Here is an 18,171-nt window from a genome sequence, read left to right as displayed (position 1 = left end):
CCACAAATGTCATTCCAAACCCAGCAAAAAAGAAATACTCTTCCAATGAAAATTTAGAATCTGATGCAGTGCAGAGCTTATTATGTCGCAGAAAGCATGGAAGCATTGGGCAGCATTTCTTTGAATGCTGGAATCCTTAAGTTAAAATGGCAGCGTTAAACAAACAAACAAACTAACAAACAAACAACAAAAACAACAAAAAACTTTGACACCCCAGAGAGCCAAACTTGTAAAAACTCCAAGCCCCTTAGGTCAACTGGCCTGTGCCTTCTTCCCAGCACATCAAAATCATTCAAACTCTGGAGTTTGAACATCTGTAAAAGAAAAGTACTGACTGGAAAAGACTGGCAAATCTTCCTTCCGGATGCAGTCATGGAAATCAAACGTGTGAGTCACTGAATTTTGGCCTAAAATTGAACCTGTGGTATTGAAGATGACGTGTTGCATCACGTGATCCTGGGGCAGCATACCAGTTCCCAGAAGCCACCTTCCCTCACTTCCTCTTCCGGCTGGAGTCCAGGAAGCTGCTTCTCTTCCTGGGATCTGTGTCCAGGCTCACCTGTCTGAGCACCTGCTGACAGAAGACAGCAAAACGTTCGGGTCTCAGGTTGGTTTTCCTTGCCTAGGTAGTTTACAGAAGATTCCTTAGAAAACATGGAGATGGGGAAAATGTTAAGGATGGAGGAGAAGCTGCTTGTGTAAGGAAGGTTGTATTTTTCCAAGAGTGTTTCTTTATGCTGAGCAGGTAAAATAGGTCATTCGAAGTTCAAATCACCACAAACTATTGAAATTTCAGAGAACTTTTACTGCAGCATTCTGATACCTGTGGGCTGGTGGATCAATGTGTATGGAAACAGCTGTAGTTTACCATGGACACTTGGGTAGGATAGGGACTATCTCGGATGGATAGAGCAAAGGGATTCCCTGTAATATTTCCACACAGGCACATAGAAGTCCTGGGTCATCCTCAGCTAGCCTTGCTCTACCCATTTTCCCCTCTCTTCTGACCTGCTATTCCATTCCGTCCCCTCTCTCCCCACCCACCTCTCGCCTTCCCCCTTCCCACTTTAGTGCACCTTCTCCCCTTAGTATGCACACCTAGGAACAAACATTGGTTTGGCACGTGTGGCCAAGGATGTACACTGGTTCCATCCATAGCATGTTGGGAAAATGTCAGAATTTCATTCTTCTCTGCCGCTCACTATTTATCATTGATTTGTTCTGTTTTTCTTATATCACGTTATGGTAGAAAATCATCGTGACCACACACCATGCATTGGGAATGATTTTTTTTTCTCTTTCTTTCTGTGGAAGAGTTTAAGAACCCATGTTCTAAACTCTTTGAAAGGTTGGGTTAGGTGAAATTCAACATCCAACCCACCACATGCTCAGCTTCTCTATATGGTTAAACTCATTACCACCGATCCACTCCTGAGTTTGCTCTCTGTATCATTGATTTGGAAATATATCTCAAGGTTAATTTGCTTAGGTCAGATATGCAAGGACATTCTTGAATATCTACTAGTCCTCAACTTATCTCTTTGGTTAGGTTCATTACCACTGTTCCACTCCTGAATTTGCTCTCTGTACCATTAATTTGGAAATATTTTACAAGGTCAATCTGCTTAGGGAGATATGCAAGGACATTCTTGGATATCTACTCGAATTTCTTGCAAATGACTTTGACTTTGTCAAGAATAAGTCTGGTTTATCATGCTTCTGAAAATCTCTGTATTAGGATGACATTCCTTTTGATCTCTCTTTGTATGATCTAGGTTTATCTCTCTTCACGTTTCCTTTTTTTTGTTTATCATTTTGATAGAGGCAAAATTGTTCCCTTTGGTTAAGATTGGTTTATTTTACCTACGGGAATCATACATTCACTCTGATATAATTCTAACAGCATGGAGTATCTTGTTTTTGTCAGACGCAGTAGTTGGTGTACTCCTCCATTGATCCCGCACCCATCTGTGCTCCACCTATTCTACTGGGCTCCTTGGATCATGGGATGTACTCCATGCCACAATGTGGGAAATATCTGAGAGTTCCCATCATGTCTTTGTTCATGACACTCTTTTTCTTTTCTCTTGGACCTAGGAAAGCCCAACGTCAGCATCTGAGGAAATGGGATCTGATTGGAATAACATGAGACAGTCAGCAGAGCGTGCCTCACGGCCTCTGGCCCCGACGCTCATTCAAATCCAGAATAAGAAGCCACAGCAGAGGGGAGCTCTGAGGCATAGGGCTCTTCCCCCTCAGGAGGAGGACCCCAGGGTATGTGGACTTTGGAGGCAATGGGAAGCCAGGGGGCGACACAGGTCAGAATCTTGGTTACATCCTCTCAGATTGCCTCAACCATCCAATTGTCCCTTGCCAACCCTCGAGGACCTGCCCAGCACATCCTCTCAGCTTAGTTTCTTTCTAGGATGGGAGGAGGCATCTTTTGGAACCAGTTGAAACCCATGCATCCCAACGTTTGTCCTGTTTTTGAAATCTGGCCCAGGGTCCTCAAGTTGCAACATCCAAACCTTCCTTCCAGTGCCCCTGTATAATAGGTGATTCCACAAACGTGTTCTAGGACCTTTGAATCCCGAGATGTTCATGGTTCACAGGCCTGAGTGCCTGAACTAAAAGGAGAGGAAACTAAGACTTAAAATCTCTATTTGTCTGTAAAAGGGCAGAGCTGGTTGTGCTTGGGCTGACTCCTGACAACTTGTGCTTTTCCACCATCAGATGAAGTGTAAGGAATGTGGGGCTTTTGGACACACTGCGAGGAGCAGAAGATGCCCCATCAAGCACTGGGATGGTGCTCTGGCCCCACAACCCTTGGGCCCAAAGAAGGAGAAGGAGAACCAGGCACCAAGCAAGCCTGAGAATCTCCAGAGCACAGGGGCCTGTGAGCAGCCAGCCAGAGCAAAGTGCCATGTGCAGAGGTGAGGGATGGGTAAGGTGGCATCCAAGCCTCGGGCACAAAACTCCAGGGGGGTGGTGTCTCTCCTTCTCCACACAGTCATCTCCAAACATCCACATGCAGCTCCTGGTTGGGTCAATGGAGAGAGAGAGACAATGACTCCATGTCCCAAAGCCACAGCCTGCAGCTCATTCTCCTTTGCATTCAATTATGAAAGAGATGGGTTCAGGGCACCATAATTAACATGAACATGGGAGGCACAAAATCAATGTGTCCACATGGAACTACTTAGTGGGAAATGAGAGGGCTGCCTGGACGTAGGGACTGGGTGTTGTAGGAGGAAAGGCACAGACTTGGGGGAGAACCCAGTGTAGCACATGAGACATTAAGAAAACGGGCACCTCACATTCTGCTCCCGACTCTACATCCATCCAAATGCCATCGTGTGTTCTACAGGCAAGAAGAGGAATGGGGAAAGGCTCTGCTCCAGACATGGAGTACCAGTAGGAGACCCCAGGGTAGGCAGCAACCCAAATGGAAGGAAGAGACAGAACCCAGTGCCTACCTAAGGGTGAGTATGTGCATGGTTGCCTGCTCTTTTGGTGACTAGGATAAGCATGATATGTTCCTTTTCTGTGGCCCTTCTGCCTGAGAGATTTGCTATCAACATTGAACCCCAATGTGACTCCTGCTTTTGATCTTTCACATTTGCCCTTTCCAATTTTTTTGTGTTACTTTTTTCATATTCCCCATGACGTGGTGCATGGGCTCATGGGGTCATAGTTGACTCCAGCGTCTCAAAGGACACAATGTCCAATGCAGGCATATTCCTATTGAAAGTGGGAGAACACTCTCAGCTTCTGTAAGCCAACTCCTCAGGGTTCACACTCTGATGAGAGGAGCATTAGCCACGGACATGCCATGGAAGAACACACAAAAGAGCCCTGCCCCTCCCAATGCATGAGACCTCTGATTAAGAATGGGATATTTCCCAATGTGCCCTGAAACATGTCACGTCGTTCTTGGAATGGGTCCTTGGCTGATAGCCATGGAGGTGGAGGTGGAGTGCCCCTTTTCCTTTCCTGGGCTGATGACTTGTCTTCCGGTTCCACTCTATGTTCTGTAGCCAAATTCATGTGTTGGTGGGCCTTGTTGGTGCTTGAGAAAGTGCAGGGACTCAGGAGATTTTCCTGTGTTTGTCTTTTCCTCCAGAAACCCAGCAGGCCACTGCCCGTCCACACGACCAGTACGAGGTGTGTCCCGGGCTCTCTGTTTGAGAGTCAGCCTCGTGTCCAGAACTTGGATGAGAGTCTCACCTTCAGTAGCGCACATCCCTTTCAGATACCTGAACTTGGACTCAACTCAGGTCCTGGGATGCAGACACAACAGGATGTGAGCATCCCTGGCACCATCCAGTCGGCAGCAAGGCACTCAGGGCAGATCCCTGCCCTCCTTGGGAAGAAAGCACCTGAAACGCCAGAGGTTGTCTCCTCTAAAGTTGCCCAGACTTCTGCCCAAATTCTCAGAGGGGGCCATGTGCTCCGCCCTCCTTTACTAGCCAGTTGTCCTGACGTTAGCAAAGAGCCCTGCCTGCAGCCTGCAGCATGTCCACAGGGCCAGGGCCACAAACTTAGCCTCCAGGCCTCAGGCAAGAGACAGGCTCAGGTCCACAAACAGACTGGTCAGAATGCCCCAAAGAAATTCAGGCTGGGGCAAAGTCTTACTCAACGGGGGAACACCTGTGAGCCAGGCTCAGAGGCTGGGAAATCTCTGCCTTCTTGGCAAGATACAAGTGGAATCAGACTAAAAGGGTCACCCCAGGTGACCAGAAAATCTCCAGCCCATGATTCCAGCATGGATCTTTGCCCTCCCAAGGAAAGCCCTTTCCTGAATCCAGTCAAGCCGTGTACCAAATCGAGTCCACCAGCACCCAGCTGTGTTGCCCGACAGCCCCTCCTAATGGTCTTCAAGAGAATGCACAAAAACTGGTGGAGATCCAGGTTCATTGCTGATCTCCCTTCCTCTCCAGCTGCTGCAAAGACCAGTGCTCTTGCTGACACTCCTCCCTATCTTGATGAGTGGGAGTGTCCCAGCTCCCAGGAGCCAGTGAGTGTCCTCTATGAAGACCTTCTTGTGTCCTCCTCCTCTGAGGACAGTGACATGGAATGAGGCACACCATAGCAGGGAAGAATGACCCTTGGGGCTCCAATAACTTGCAGGGTCTCTCATGCAGGAGCAGGTGGCACCAGGGTCACAGGACCTTTCTAGCTATGGAGTAGGAGCCTAGGCTGGGACTTCAGAAAGCTCTGGCACAGCCACAGACCCTGCCTGCATCTGATGCATAGCCACCTGTCCAGAACTCAGAGACGAGACTCCTCTGAATGGTGTTTCCAGGGGATGGTCCAATGTGCTCATGTCACCTTCCACAGGCTTTCAATGGGATGACAAATAGATGTATATGCAGGTGTAGAGATTGAAGTTGGACAGAAGTAGAAGGCTCAAGTTTGTCCTTTTTTGTCCTATGACTGCATGGAGGTTTACACTGGCTGATCACTGGGACCTCTGTCCTGGGCTTCAGTGGACCTTCTTGACACTCGAGTGTGGTCATGGAAAGCATTGTGGGCAATTTCTCTCCTTTCCTTTTTTGTTCCTTGCCCCTTATAATAATCATGTACTTGACGCTTCTCTGAATCCTCAATCAATTTTCCCCATGTTTTACTGTGTGCATCCTTTGAGTGCTCAATAGGCATATGATTTTCTACTTTGTCTTTCCTGAAAACTGCATTTTTTTGTGTCCTAGTGCTCAATTGTAATGACTTGGACAGCCCGAATGTCTCAGATGATGTCCACATGGCAATTAAGATCACTCGTTTGGTGTAGTTCAGGATATCACTGAATTTCACATACTACCATAATAAATGGGTGAAATTGTGTATCCCAGATCATCGAAGTCACTTGCGATTTGGGGGCCTGAACATTGAGGCTTTTCAACTCTCTCTCTGGGTGCTCTTAATTGTGAGCATTTGTGGAACCACTTCAGCTGGTGGAAGGAGCTCTTTTCGTTCACACCCAGTCCCCATTTCCAATGTCTGGGAACATGTGTGTCCAGGGTCCAGAATGAACCTGTGGTGTTTTAGCCAAGATTTATTAACTGGACACTCCCTTCTCCCGATGGCACTGACATGGCTGTCCCTATTCAGACACAGCCTGGGGTGATGTGGATTCTGATCCACAGGCAGGAGATTTTGCAGGGAAACAGGGAGGAGAAACATGGAGCTCCTCAATTTGATTTTGGAGCCCGAAAGAAAGGAGATATGTGAACACTGATGTCTGGCAATGCAGCTCTTGAGATACATTCCATATTCAGATTTGATTGTTTCCTCAGTGTAGGCTTTCCTGTACATTTCCTGTCTCCACTCCTGATGTGGAGAGTGCCATAAATACAGGGGCCTGTCCTAGGCCCCCCAAGTATCGTAGGAGTTCCTTCTCCCACCCGTGCTGTGAGCATCTTTCACCAAGTGATGTACATTTAGTGAGGGAAGGAAGGTGTGGAGAGGCCGGGGGAGTATTGTGAACAATGCAGAGGGTGAAGGAATGTTATCTGCTCACCAGTGTGCACTCAGGTGTACTTTGTTCTGTGCCCATATCACATATACTTGGGTCTAAAATAAAGGTGTGCAGAACACCCGGGTGCCAGAGCCATGACTGGACCAGAGAAAAGCTTGGCTAGGCTGGCATTCCGTGTCCATTAGCAGGAGTGACTCTGAACAGGCATAGGGCCAAGAAGGTCCCTGAAAGTGAGCCTGTTTCTCTGATGAGCAAAAGTGTATCAGTCAACTGTGTCCATGTGGCAGTGAGATTAAAAACTGGTTGCAGGGCTTTCCTGTGCCCTGGCACATGGAGACACGAAATTCTTACAGATTGCAGTGGTAGGGGAGGAGTCATGCCCTTGAGCAAACATAACTTTGGTGTGCTTCTGGCTTCAATAAGAGGCAAAACATAAGGGCATGCGCCACTCTGGCTATCTTGGTTTTAGATTGTGTCCACTGCTTGCCCACAATAAAGGCTTCATTGGAATGGTAAACTGTGGTCTGAGAGTGATTTGAAGATCTCCCTATCTGTATAACATTTGAAACTGTGAAAGCGTGAAAATGTTTCTGTTTCACATGCAGGTGGCTGAAATGGCAATACTGCTTTGAAAAAATGCAACCTCTAATACTTTCTGGATCTTCCTTTGTATGAAAACATCTGTACCAAAAGACTTCTAAACCCACAGGTGTATTTGCACACACAAAAAGAAACAATCCCTCCAATAGTAACATGTGCACACACAACTCACACAAAAACAACAGCACTTCTCTTAGTCCTTTTACTTTTCCAAGTGAAAAAAGACGAGTGAAACATATATTTTTAAAACACCCTACCAGCCTCACAGCCTGGAAATGGTCACAGTGTACTAAGGTTTTTTCCATGTCCTGGAGCAATAAATTATTGGTAATTAGACACTCTGCGAATTGTAGCTTCTCCCAGGCCTCTCATGTCCCTTAGATGGAAACTGGGAAAAGCACGCAAAGCAGCTCTCCGGAAGTTCAAAGAAATATGCCCCGAAATTCCTAATCCACCCAGTCCATGGATTTCTGAGAAGTGATTGGTGGATCTGACATGGATAGAGAGGGGGCGGTGGGTGGTTGACCTGCAGGCTGAAGAGATGAGGAAGCCTTTCCTATGGAAAGCATTTCAGAGAATGTCTCTCTTTCTTCTGAGCTCCCAGCAGGAATCTGTTCTGGTCCTTGATCCTCCACATATGGAGGCAGCTTTCATCCACTAGAAAGAACTGTCTCAGATGGATGACATGAGGAACTGCAAAGGTTTCCATCCCATATTCCTGATGATCAAGTCGACCTGGGTTCTCTTGTACTTGCAGAGTCATCAGTGACATTGGGGCCAATGCAAAGCTGAACAACAATTTGACTCCAGCTCACGTGTTGGCTCCATAGCCTTCCTGTGCTGTCTGTCGTATTCGTAGATCTGCATGCTGAGTGGGATGCAAGCCACCATAATTTTTGCTCTCCACTGCCCTGGCCATATCATCCAGCCCTGGCCTGTGTTGGATGCTGCCATCCACCCCTCTCAGCATTATTTTTCTTAATCCAACCTCTGTGTATGTGCTCAAATGTGTCCTGTGGAGATTCTCTTCTATCCTGCATGTTAAGAATACCATGGGTCCAGAGTCAACTCCCCCTTCTCCCTTGGAAGGGTTCTGACCTGTAACAATTGGGTTTCCCAAATGGGGACCTTTGGAGGCACTGAATTGGGTCAATGGACAGAAACACTTTCTTTTAGCTTCGGCTAGAATGCATTCTGTTCCCTCCGAAATATTCTATAGAATATTTTCCTCCACTTCCTTCATTGACTGAGGGGCTCTGAGGCTCAGAATGAGCAGAGCTGCATTCAACTAGCAGGTGTTTCAAATATTCCACAGCCCAGTGCCACCCATAGAAAGACTCTTCCAGGCAGACAGTTTCTCTCTAGCAGCCCAAAGTGGATTGAAAGAAACTGTTGCTTAAGTGGCATGTGCCCAGGCTCACTTTTTGGAACTTGCAGGTAGAGAAGAACCCAAGAGGACTTGAACAACAGCTGCATTTGATGGAGCAGAATTGGGCTTAATAAGGACATCCTCCCTAGACTGCTCTCACCTGTGGAGGGAAGTTGCCTCTTTGTCTCCACCATCAATGACTAGTAGAATTTCCTGCCTGACCTCAAGTGAAAGAGAGATACTTCCCCTTTCGGAGATGGTTTTCCAAGGGGGAATTTTCCATGTACTCACATGATCACTAGTCGACCCAGCACACCCACTACCTTGGGGTCAGATCCACAATGCTTTCTGAGGACTTAAGGAGATGAGAAAGCTTTGGGTGTGGCCTATTCACAGCCTGGAGCACTGAAAGGGTTCTGTTCTCCAAAGGCTCTTTGGGAAAATGAGAAGTAATGAAGTAGATTCCTTACAAGGATGGTTCAAGTGTATTTAGGGAAGTCCAGTAGCTTCACCAATTTTCAAGGAGGACAGCAGGCAATCGGTAATGGGATGCACATGGATCCACTCTCACCAAACAAACAAACAAACAAAAATCTCCGGAAAACAATTCTAGCTGCTTATGTGTGCCCTCCCATTTGTGTGGGGAAGTGGGGTATGGAGTGGTGTGTGTGTGTGTGGGTGTGTGTGTGAGTGTGTGTGTGTTTGTTTGTGTGTGTGCACATGTGTTTATGGACATGATCATGTGCATATTCGTATGCATGTGCCTGTGTGTTCATATGTACTTTCGCATTAGATAGAGCCTAATAATATTACAGACTAATAATGCATTGTGTTGGTATTCCTTCAAAACTCTTCATGAGAAACAAACAGTTTCATTCTTTCTTCAATTACATTATTTTGACTATCTTTCCTGATAGATTCTCATGATGCTTTCAGTTGGAAAATTCGTAGCTATCTTAGAATTGATTCTACCCATTATTTCAAGAACTATGAAAAGATGGGGCAAGGGTTGTTGCTCAGTTGCAGAGTGCTGGCCTCCCACCTGTTGGCGAATGTGTTTTGATTCCACTCACTGCACATACATAAATGCATAAACAAAAGTTCCATGAACACGTAAACATATTAACAGCGAAAACGGAAATCATCTAAAGGGAGTGTGGGAGTAACGGCTGCATTCACTTTTCTGTGATATTGGAATTTTGCAAACCTATTGAGGTACCAGGTGTTCTGAACTGTGCACCCATATGCCTGTGTATTCAAAAGTGCAAATCGATGTGAATAAAATCCTTGGTGACCTACACAGGAAGGGACAACAGCACAAAAGCCCTGGTAGATTGCTGGGAAAACCTTTTGGCAAGGGACCCTTGAGACTTACACAGGAGAATTTTTCCTCTGCAGCAATATTTCAGGATTGGCCCTGGTGAGCGCCTGAAGGGATGCCCTGGGGGCGGGGGCAGGGAGCTGAATCCAGAAACATACACTTTTCCACCAAGGGACCTCAGAAGCCCACCAGATTTGGAAGAGAAAGAAGGGGCATCAGCCCTCAGCAGCAGGCTCTCTTTAAGCCCTATGGTTATTCTGGGCACTTGAATGTCCACAAATGTCATTCCAAACCCAGCAAAAAAGAAATACTCTTCCAATGAAAATTTAGAATCTGATGCAGTGCAGAGCTTATTATGTCGCAGAAAGCATGGAAGCATTGGGCAGCATTTCTTTGAATGCTGGAATCCTTAAGTTAAAATGGCAGCGTTAAACAAACAAACAAACTAACAAACAAACAACAAAAACAACAAAAAACTTTGACACCCCAGAGAGCCAAACTTGTAAAAACTCCAAGCCCCTTAGGTCAACTGGCCTGTGCCTTCTTCCCAGCACATCAAAATCATTCAAACTCTGGAGTTTGAACATCTGTAAAAGAAAAGTACTGACTGGAAAAGACTGGCAAATCTTCCTTCCGGATGCAGTCATGGAAATCAAACGTGTGAGTCACTGAATTTTGGCCTAAAATTGAACCTGTGGTATTGAAGATGACGTGTTGCATCACGTGATCCTGGGGCAGCATACCAGTTCCCAGAAGCCACCTTCCCTCACTTCCTCTTCCGGCTGGAGTCCAGGAAGCTGCTTCTCTTCCTGGGATCTGTGTCCAGGCTCACCTGTCTGAGCACCTGCTGACAGAAGACAGCAAAACGTTCGGGTCTCAGGTTGGTTTTCCTTGCCTAGGTAGTTTACAGAAGATTCCTTAGAAAACATGGAGATGGGGAAAATGTTAAGGATGGAGGAGAAGCTGCTTGTGTAAGGAAGGTTGTATTTTTCCAAGAGTGTTTCTTTATGCTGAGCAGGTAAAATAGGTCATTCGAAGTTCAAATCACCACAAACTATTGAAATTTCAGAGAACTTTTACTGCAGCATTCTGATACCTGTGGGCTGGTGGATCAATGTGTATGGAAACAGCTGTAGTTTACCATGGACACTTGGGTAGGATAGGGACTATCTCGGATGGATAGAGCAAAGGGATTCCCTGTAATATTTCCACACAGGCACATAGAAGTCCTGGGTCATCCTCAGCTAGCCTTGCTCTACCCATTTTCCCCTCTCTTCTGACCTGCTATTCCATTCCGTCCCCTCTCTCCCCACCCACCTCTCGCCTTCCCCCTTCCCACTTTAGTGCACCTTCTCCCCTTAGTATGCACACCTAGGAACAAACATTGGTTTGGCACGTGTGGCCAAGGATGTACACTGGTTCCATCCATAGCATGTTGGGAAAATGTCAGAATTTCATTCTTCTCTGCCGCTCACTATTTATCATTGATTTGTTCTGTTTTTCTTATATCACGTTATGGTAGAAAATCATCGTGACCACACACCATGCATTGGGAATGATTTTTTTTTCTCTTTCTTTCTGTGGAAGAGTTTAAGAACCCATGTTCTAAACTCTTTGAAAGGTTGGGTTAGGTGAAATTCAACATCCAACCCGCCACATGCTCAGCTTCTCTATATGGTTAAACTCATTACCACCGATCCACTCCTGAGTTTGCTCTCTGTATCATTGATTTGGAAATATATCTCAAGGTTAATTTGCTTAGGTCAGATATGCAAGGACATTCTTGAATATCTATTAGTCCTCAACTTATCTCTTTGGTTAGGTTCATTACCACTGTTCCACTCCTGAATTTGCTCTCTGTACCATTAATTTGGAAATATTTTACAAGGTCAATCTGCTTAGGGAGATATGCAAGGACATTCTTGGATATCTACTCGAATTTCTTGCAAATGACTTTGACTTTGTCAAGAATAAGTCTGGTTTATCATGCTTCTGAAAATCTCTGTATTAGGATGACATTCCTTTTGATCTCTCTTTGTATGATCTAGGTTTATCTCTCTTCACGTTTCCTTTTTTTTGTTTATCATTTTGATAGAGGCAAAATTGTTCCCTTTGGTTAAGATTGGTTTATTTTACCTACGGGAATCATACATTCACTCTGATATAATTCTAACAGCATGGAGTATCTTGTTTTTGTCAGACGCAGTAGTTGGTGTACTCCTCCATTGATCCCGCACCCATCTGTGCTCCACCTATTCTACTGGGCTCCTTGGATCATGGGATGTACTCCATGCCACAATGTGGGAAATATCTGAGAGTTCCCATCATGTCTTTGTTCATGACACTCTTTTTCTTTTCTCTTGGACCTAGGAAAGCCCAACGTCAGCATCTGAGGAAATGGGATCTGATTGGAATAACATGAGACAGTCAGCAGAGCGTGCCTCACGGCCTCTGGCCCCGACGCTCATTCAAATCCAGAATAAGAAGCCACAGCAGAGGGGAGCTCTGAGGCATAGGGCTCTTCCCCCTCAGGAGGAGGACCCCAGGGTATGTGGACTTTGGAGGCAATGGGAAGCCAGGGGGCGACACAGGTCAGAATCTTGGTTACATCCTCTCAGATTGCCTCAACCATCCAATTGTCCCTTGCCAACCCTCGAGGACCTGCCCAGCACATCCTCTCAGCTTAGTTTCTTTCTAGGATGGGAGGAGGCATCTTTTGGAACCAGTTGAAACCCATGCATCCCAACGTTTGTCCTGTTTTTGAAATCTGGCCCAGGGTCCTCAAGTTGCAACATCCAAACCTTCCTTCCAGTGCCCCTGTATAATAGGTGATTCCACAAACGTGTTCTAGGACCTTTGAATCCCGAGATGTTCATGGTTCACAGGCCTGAGTGCCTGAACTAAAAGGAGAGGAAACTAAGACTTAAAATCTCTATTTGTCTGTAAAAGGGCAGAGCTGGTTGTGCTTGGGCTGACTCCTGACAACTTGTGCTTTTCCACCATCAGATGAAGTGTAAGGAATGTGGGGCTTTTGGACACACTGCGAGGAGCAGAAGATGCCCCATCAAGCACTGGGATGGTGCTCTGGCCCCACAACCCTTGGGCCCAAAGAAGGAGAAGGAGAACCAGGCACCAAGCAAGCCTGAGAATCTCCAGAGCACAGGGGCCTGTGAGCAGCCAGCCAGAGCAAAGTGCCATGTGCAGAGGTGAGGGATGGGTAAGGTGGCATCCAAGCCTCGGGCACAAAACTCCAGGGGGGTGGTGTCTCTCCTTCTCCACACAGTCATCTCCAAACATCCACATGCAGCTCCTGGTTGGGTCAATGGAGAGAGAGAGACAATGACTCCATGTCCCAAAGCCACAGCCTGCAGCTCATTCTCCTTTGCATTCAATTATGAAAGAGATGGGTTCAGGGCACCATAATTAACATGAACATGGGAGGCACAAAATCAATGTGTCCACATGGAACTACTTAGTGGGAAATGAGAGGGCTGCCTGGACGTAGGGACTGGGTGTTGTAGGAGGAAAGGCACAGACTTGGGGGAGAACCCAGTGTAGCACATGAGACATTAAGAAAACGGGCACCTCACATTCTGCTCCCGACTCTACATCCATCCAAATGCCATCGTGTGTTCTACAGGCAAGAAGAGGAATGGGGAAAGGCTCTGCTCCAGACATGGAGTACCAGTAGGAGACCCCAGGGTAGGCAGCAACCCAAATGGAAGGAAGAGACAGAACCCAGTGCCTACCTAAGGGTGAGTATGTGCATGGTTGCCTGCTCTTTTGGTGACTAGGATAAGCATGATATGTTCCTTTTCTGTGGCCCTTCTGCCTGAGAGATTTGCTATCAACATTGAACCCCAATGTGACTCCTGCTTTTGATCTTTCACATTTGCCCTTTCCAATTTTTTTGTGTTACTTTTTTCATATTCCCCATGACGTGGTGCATGGGCTCATGGGGTCATAGTTGACTCCAGCGTCTCAAAGGACACAATGTCCAATGCAGGCATATTCCTATTGAAAGTGGGAGAACACTCTCAGCTTCTGTAAGCCAACTCCTCAGGGTTCACACTCTGATGAGAGGAGCATTAGCCACGGACATGCCATGGAAGAACACACAAAAGAGCCCTGCCCCTCCCAATGCATGAGACCTCTGATTAAGAATGGGATATTTCCCAATGTGCCCTGAAACATGTCACGTCGTTCTTGGAATGGGTCCTTGGCTGATAGCCATGGAGGTGGAGGTGGAGTGCCCCTTTTCCTTTCCTGGGCTGATGACTTGTCTTCCGGTTCCACTCTATGTTCTGTAGCCAAATTCATGTGTTGGTGGGCCTTGTTGGTGCTTGAGAAAGTGCAGGGACTCAGGAGATTTTCCTGTGTTTGTCTTTTCCTCCAGAAACCCAGCAGGCCACTGCCCGTCCACACGACCAGTACGAGGTGTGTCCCGGGCTCTCTGTTTGAGAGTCAGCCTCGTGTCCAGAACTTGGATGAGAGTCTCACCTTCAGTAGCGCACATCCCTTTCAGATACCTGAACTTGGACTCAACTCAGGTCCTGGGATGCAGACACAACAGGATGTGAGCATCCCTGGCACCATCCAGTCGGCAGCAAGGCACTCAGGGCAGATCCCTGCCCTCCTTGGGAAGAAAGCACCTGAAACGCCAGAGGTTGTCTCCTCTAAAGTTGCCCAGACTTCTGCCCAAATTCTCAGAGGGGGCCATGTGCTCCGCCCTCCTTTACTAGCCAGTTGTCCTGACGTTAGCAAAGAGCCCTGCCTGCAGCCTGCAGCATGTCCACAGGGCCAGGGCCACAAACTTAGCCTCCAGGCCTCAGGCAAGAGACAGGCTCAGGTCCACAAACAGACTGGTCAGAATGCCCCAAAGAAATTCAGGCTGGGGCAAAGTCTCACTCAACGGGGGAACACCTGTGAGCCAGGCTCAGAGGCTGGGAAATCTCTGCCTTCTTGGCAAGATACAAGTGGAATCAGACTAAAAGGGTCACCCCAGGTGACCAGAAAATCTCCAGCCCATGATTCCAGCATGGATCTTTGCCCTCCCAAGGAAAGCCCTTTCCTGAATCCAGTCAAGCCGTGTACCAAATCGAGTCCACCAGCACCCAGCTGTGTTGCCCGACAGCCCCTCCTAATGGTCTTCAAGAGAATGCACAAAAACTGGTGGAGATCCAGGTTCATTGCTGATCTCCCTTCCTCTCCAGCTGCTGCAAAGACCAGTGCTCTTGCTGACACTCCTTCCTATCTTGATGAGTGGGAGTGTCCCAGCTCCCAGGAGCCAGTGAGTGTCCTCTATGAAGACCTTCTTGTGTCCTCCTCCTCTGAGGACAGTGACATGGAATGAGGCACACCATAGCAGGGAAGAATGACCCTTGGGGCTCCAATAACTTGCAGGGTCTCTCATGCAGGAGCAGGTGGCACCAGGGTCACAGGACCTTTCTAGCTATGGAGTAGGAGCCTAGGCTGGGACTTCAGAAAGCTCTGGCACAGCCACAGACCCTGCCTGCATCTGATGCATAGCCACCTGTCCAGAACTCAGAGACGAGACTCCTCTGAATGGTGTTTCCAGGGGATGGTCCAATGTGCTCATGTCACCTTCCACAGGCTTTCAATGGGATGACAAATAGATGTATATGCAGGTGTAGAGATTGAAGTTGGACAGAAGTAGAAGGCTCAAGTTTGTCCTTTTTTGTCCTATGACTGCATGGAGGTTTACACTGGCTGATCACTGGGACCTCTGTCCTGGGCTTCAGTGGACCTTCTTGACACTCGAGTGTGGTCATGGAAAGCATTGTGGGCAATTTCTCTCCTTTCCTTTTTTGTTCCTTGCCCCTTATAATAATCATGTACTTGACGCTTCTCTGAATCCTCAATCAATTTTCCCCATGTTTTACTGTGTGCATCCTTTGAGTGCTCAATAGGCATATGATTTTCTACTTTGTCTTTCCTGAAAACTGCATTTTTTTGTGTCCTAGTGCTCAATTGTAATGACTTGGACAGCCCGAATGTCTCAGATGATGTCCACATGGCAATTAAGATCACTCGTTTGGTGTAGTTCAGGATATCACTGAATTTCACATACTACCATAATAAATGGGTGAAATTGTGTATCCCAGATCATCGAAGTCACTTGCGATTTGGGGGCCTGAACATTGAGGCTTTTCAACTCTCTCTCTGGGTGCTCTTAATTGTGAGCATTTGTGGAACCACTTCAGCTGGTGGAAGGAGCTCTTTTCGTTCACACCCAGTCCCCATTTCCAATGTCTGGGAACATGTGTGTCCAGGGTCCAGAATGAACCTGTGGTGTTTTAGCCAAGATTTATTAACTGGACACTCCCTTCTCCCGATGGCACTGACATGGCTGTCCCTATTCAGACACAGCCTGGGGTGATGTGGATTCTGATCCACAGGCAGGAGATTTTGCAGGGAAACAGGGAGGAGAAACATGGAGCTCCTCAATTTGATTTTGGAGCCCGAAAGAAAGGAGATATGTGAACACTGATGTCTGGCAATGCAGCTCTTGAGATACATTCCATATTCAGATTTGATTGTTTCCTCAGTGTAGGCTTTCCTGTACATTTCCTGTCTCCACTCCTGATGTGGAGAGTGCCATAAATACAGGGGCCTGTCCTAGGCCCCCCAAGTATCGTAGGAGTTCCTTCTCCCACCCGTGCTGTGAGCATCTTTCACCAAGTGATGTACATTTAGTGAGGGAAGGAAGGTGTGGAGAGGCCGGGGGAGTATTGTGAACAATGCAGAGGGTGAAGGAATGTTATCTGCTCACCAGTGTGCACTCAGGTGTACTTTGTTCTGTGCCCATATCACATATACTTGGGTCTAAAATAAAGGTGTGCAGAACACCCGGGTGCCAGAGCCATGACTGGACCAGAGAAAAGCTTGGCTAGGCTGGCATTCCGTGTCCATTAGCAGGAGTGACTCTGAACAGGCATAGGGCCAAGAAGGTCCCTGAAAGTGAGCCTGTTTCTCTGATGAGCAAAAGTGTATCAGTCAACTGTGTCCATGTGGCAGTGAGATTAAAAACTGGTTGCAGGGCTTTCCTGTGCCCTGGCACATGGAGACACGAAATTCTTACAGATTGCAGTGGTAGGGGAGGAGTCATGCCCTTGAGCAAACATAACTTTGGTGTGCTTCTGGCTTCAATAAGAGGCAAAACATAAGGGCATGCGCCACTCTGGCTATCTTGGTTTTAGATTGTGTCCACTGCTTGCCCACAATAAAGGCTTCATTGGAATGGTAAACTGTGGTCTGAGAGTGATTTGAAGATCTCCCTATCTGTATAACATTTGAAACTGTGAAAGCGTGAAAATGTTTCTGTTTCACATGCAGGTGGCTGAAATGGCAATACTGCTTTGAAAAAATGCAACCTCTAATACTTTCTGGATCTTCCTTTGTATGAAAACATCTGTACCAAAAGACTTCTAAACCCACAGGTGTATTTGCACACACAAAAAGAAACAATCCCTCCAATAGTAACATGTGCACACACAACTCACACAAAAACAACAGCACTTCTCTTAGTCCTTTTACTTTTCCAAGTGAAAAAAGACGAGTGAAACATATATTTTTAAAACACCCTACCAGCCTCACAGCCTGGAAATGGTCACAGTGTACTAAGGTTTTTTCCATGTCCTGGAGCAATAAATTCTTGGTAATTAGACACTCTGCGAATTGTAGCTTCTCCCAGGCCTCTCATGTCCCTTAGATGGAAACTGGGAAAAGCACGCAATGCAGCTCTCTGGAAGTTCAAAGAAATATGCCCCGAAATTCCTAATCCACCCAGTCCATGGATTTCTGAGAAGTGATTGGTGGATCTGACATGGATAGAGAGGGGGCGGTGGGTGGTTGACCTGCAGGCTGAAGAGATGAGGAAGCCTTTCCTATGGAAAGCATTTCAGAGAATGTCTCTCTTTCTTCTGAGCTCCCAGCAGGAATCTGTTCTGGTCCTTGATCCTCCACATATGGAGGCAGCTTTCATCCACTAGAAAGAACTGTCTCAGATGGATGACATGAGGAACTGCAAAGGTTTCCATCCCATATTCCTGATGATCAAGTCGACCTGGGTTCTCTTGTACTTGCAGAGTCATCAGTGACATTGGGGCCAATGCAAAGCTGAACAACAATTTGACTCCAGCTCACGTGTTGGCTCCATAGCCTTCCTGTGCTGTCTGTCGTATTCGTAGATCTGCATGCTGAGTGGGATGCAAGCCACCATAATTTTTGCTCTCCACTGCCCTGGCCATATCATCCAGCCCTGACCTGTGTTGGATGCTGCCATCCACCCCTCTCAGCATTATTTTTCTTAATCCAACCTCTGTGTATGTGCTCAAATGTGTCCTGTGGAGATTCTCTTCTATCCTGCATGTTAAGAATACC

This window comes from Spermophilus citellus, assembly GCF_964194105.1.
Source record: "Spermophilus citellus genome assembly, contig: SCAFFOLD_36, whole genome shotgun sequence".
NCBI classification, from domain to species: Eukaryota; Metazoa; Chordata; class Mammalia; order Rodentia; family Sciuridae; genus Spermophilus; species Spermophilus citellus.
The sequence above is the reverse complement of the archived record's forward strand: the minus strand, read 5'-3'. Positions refer to the sequence as shown.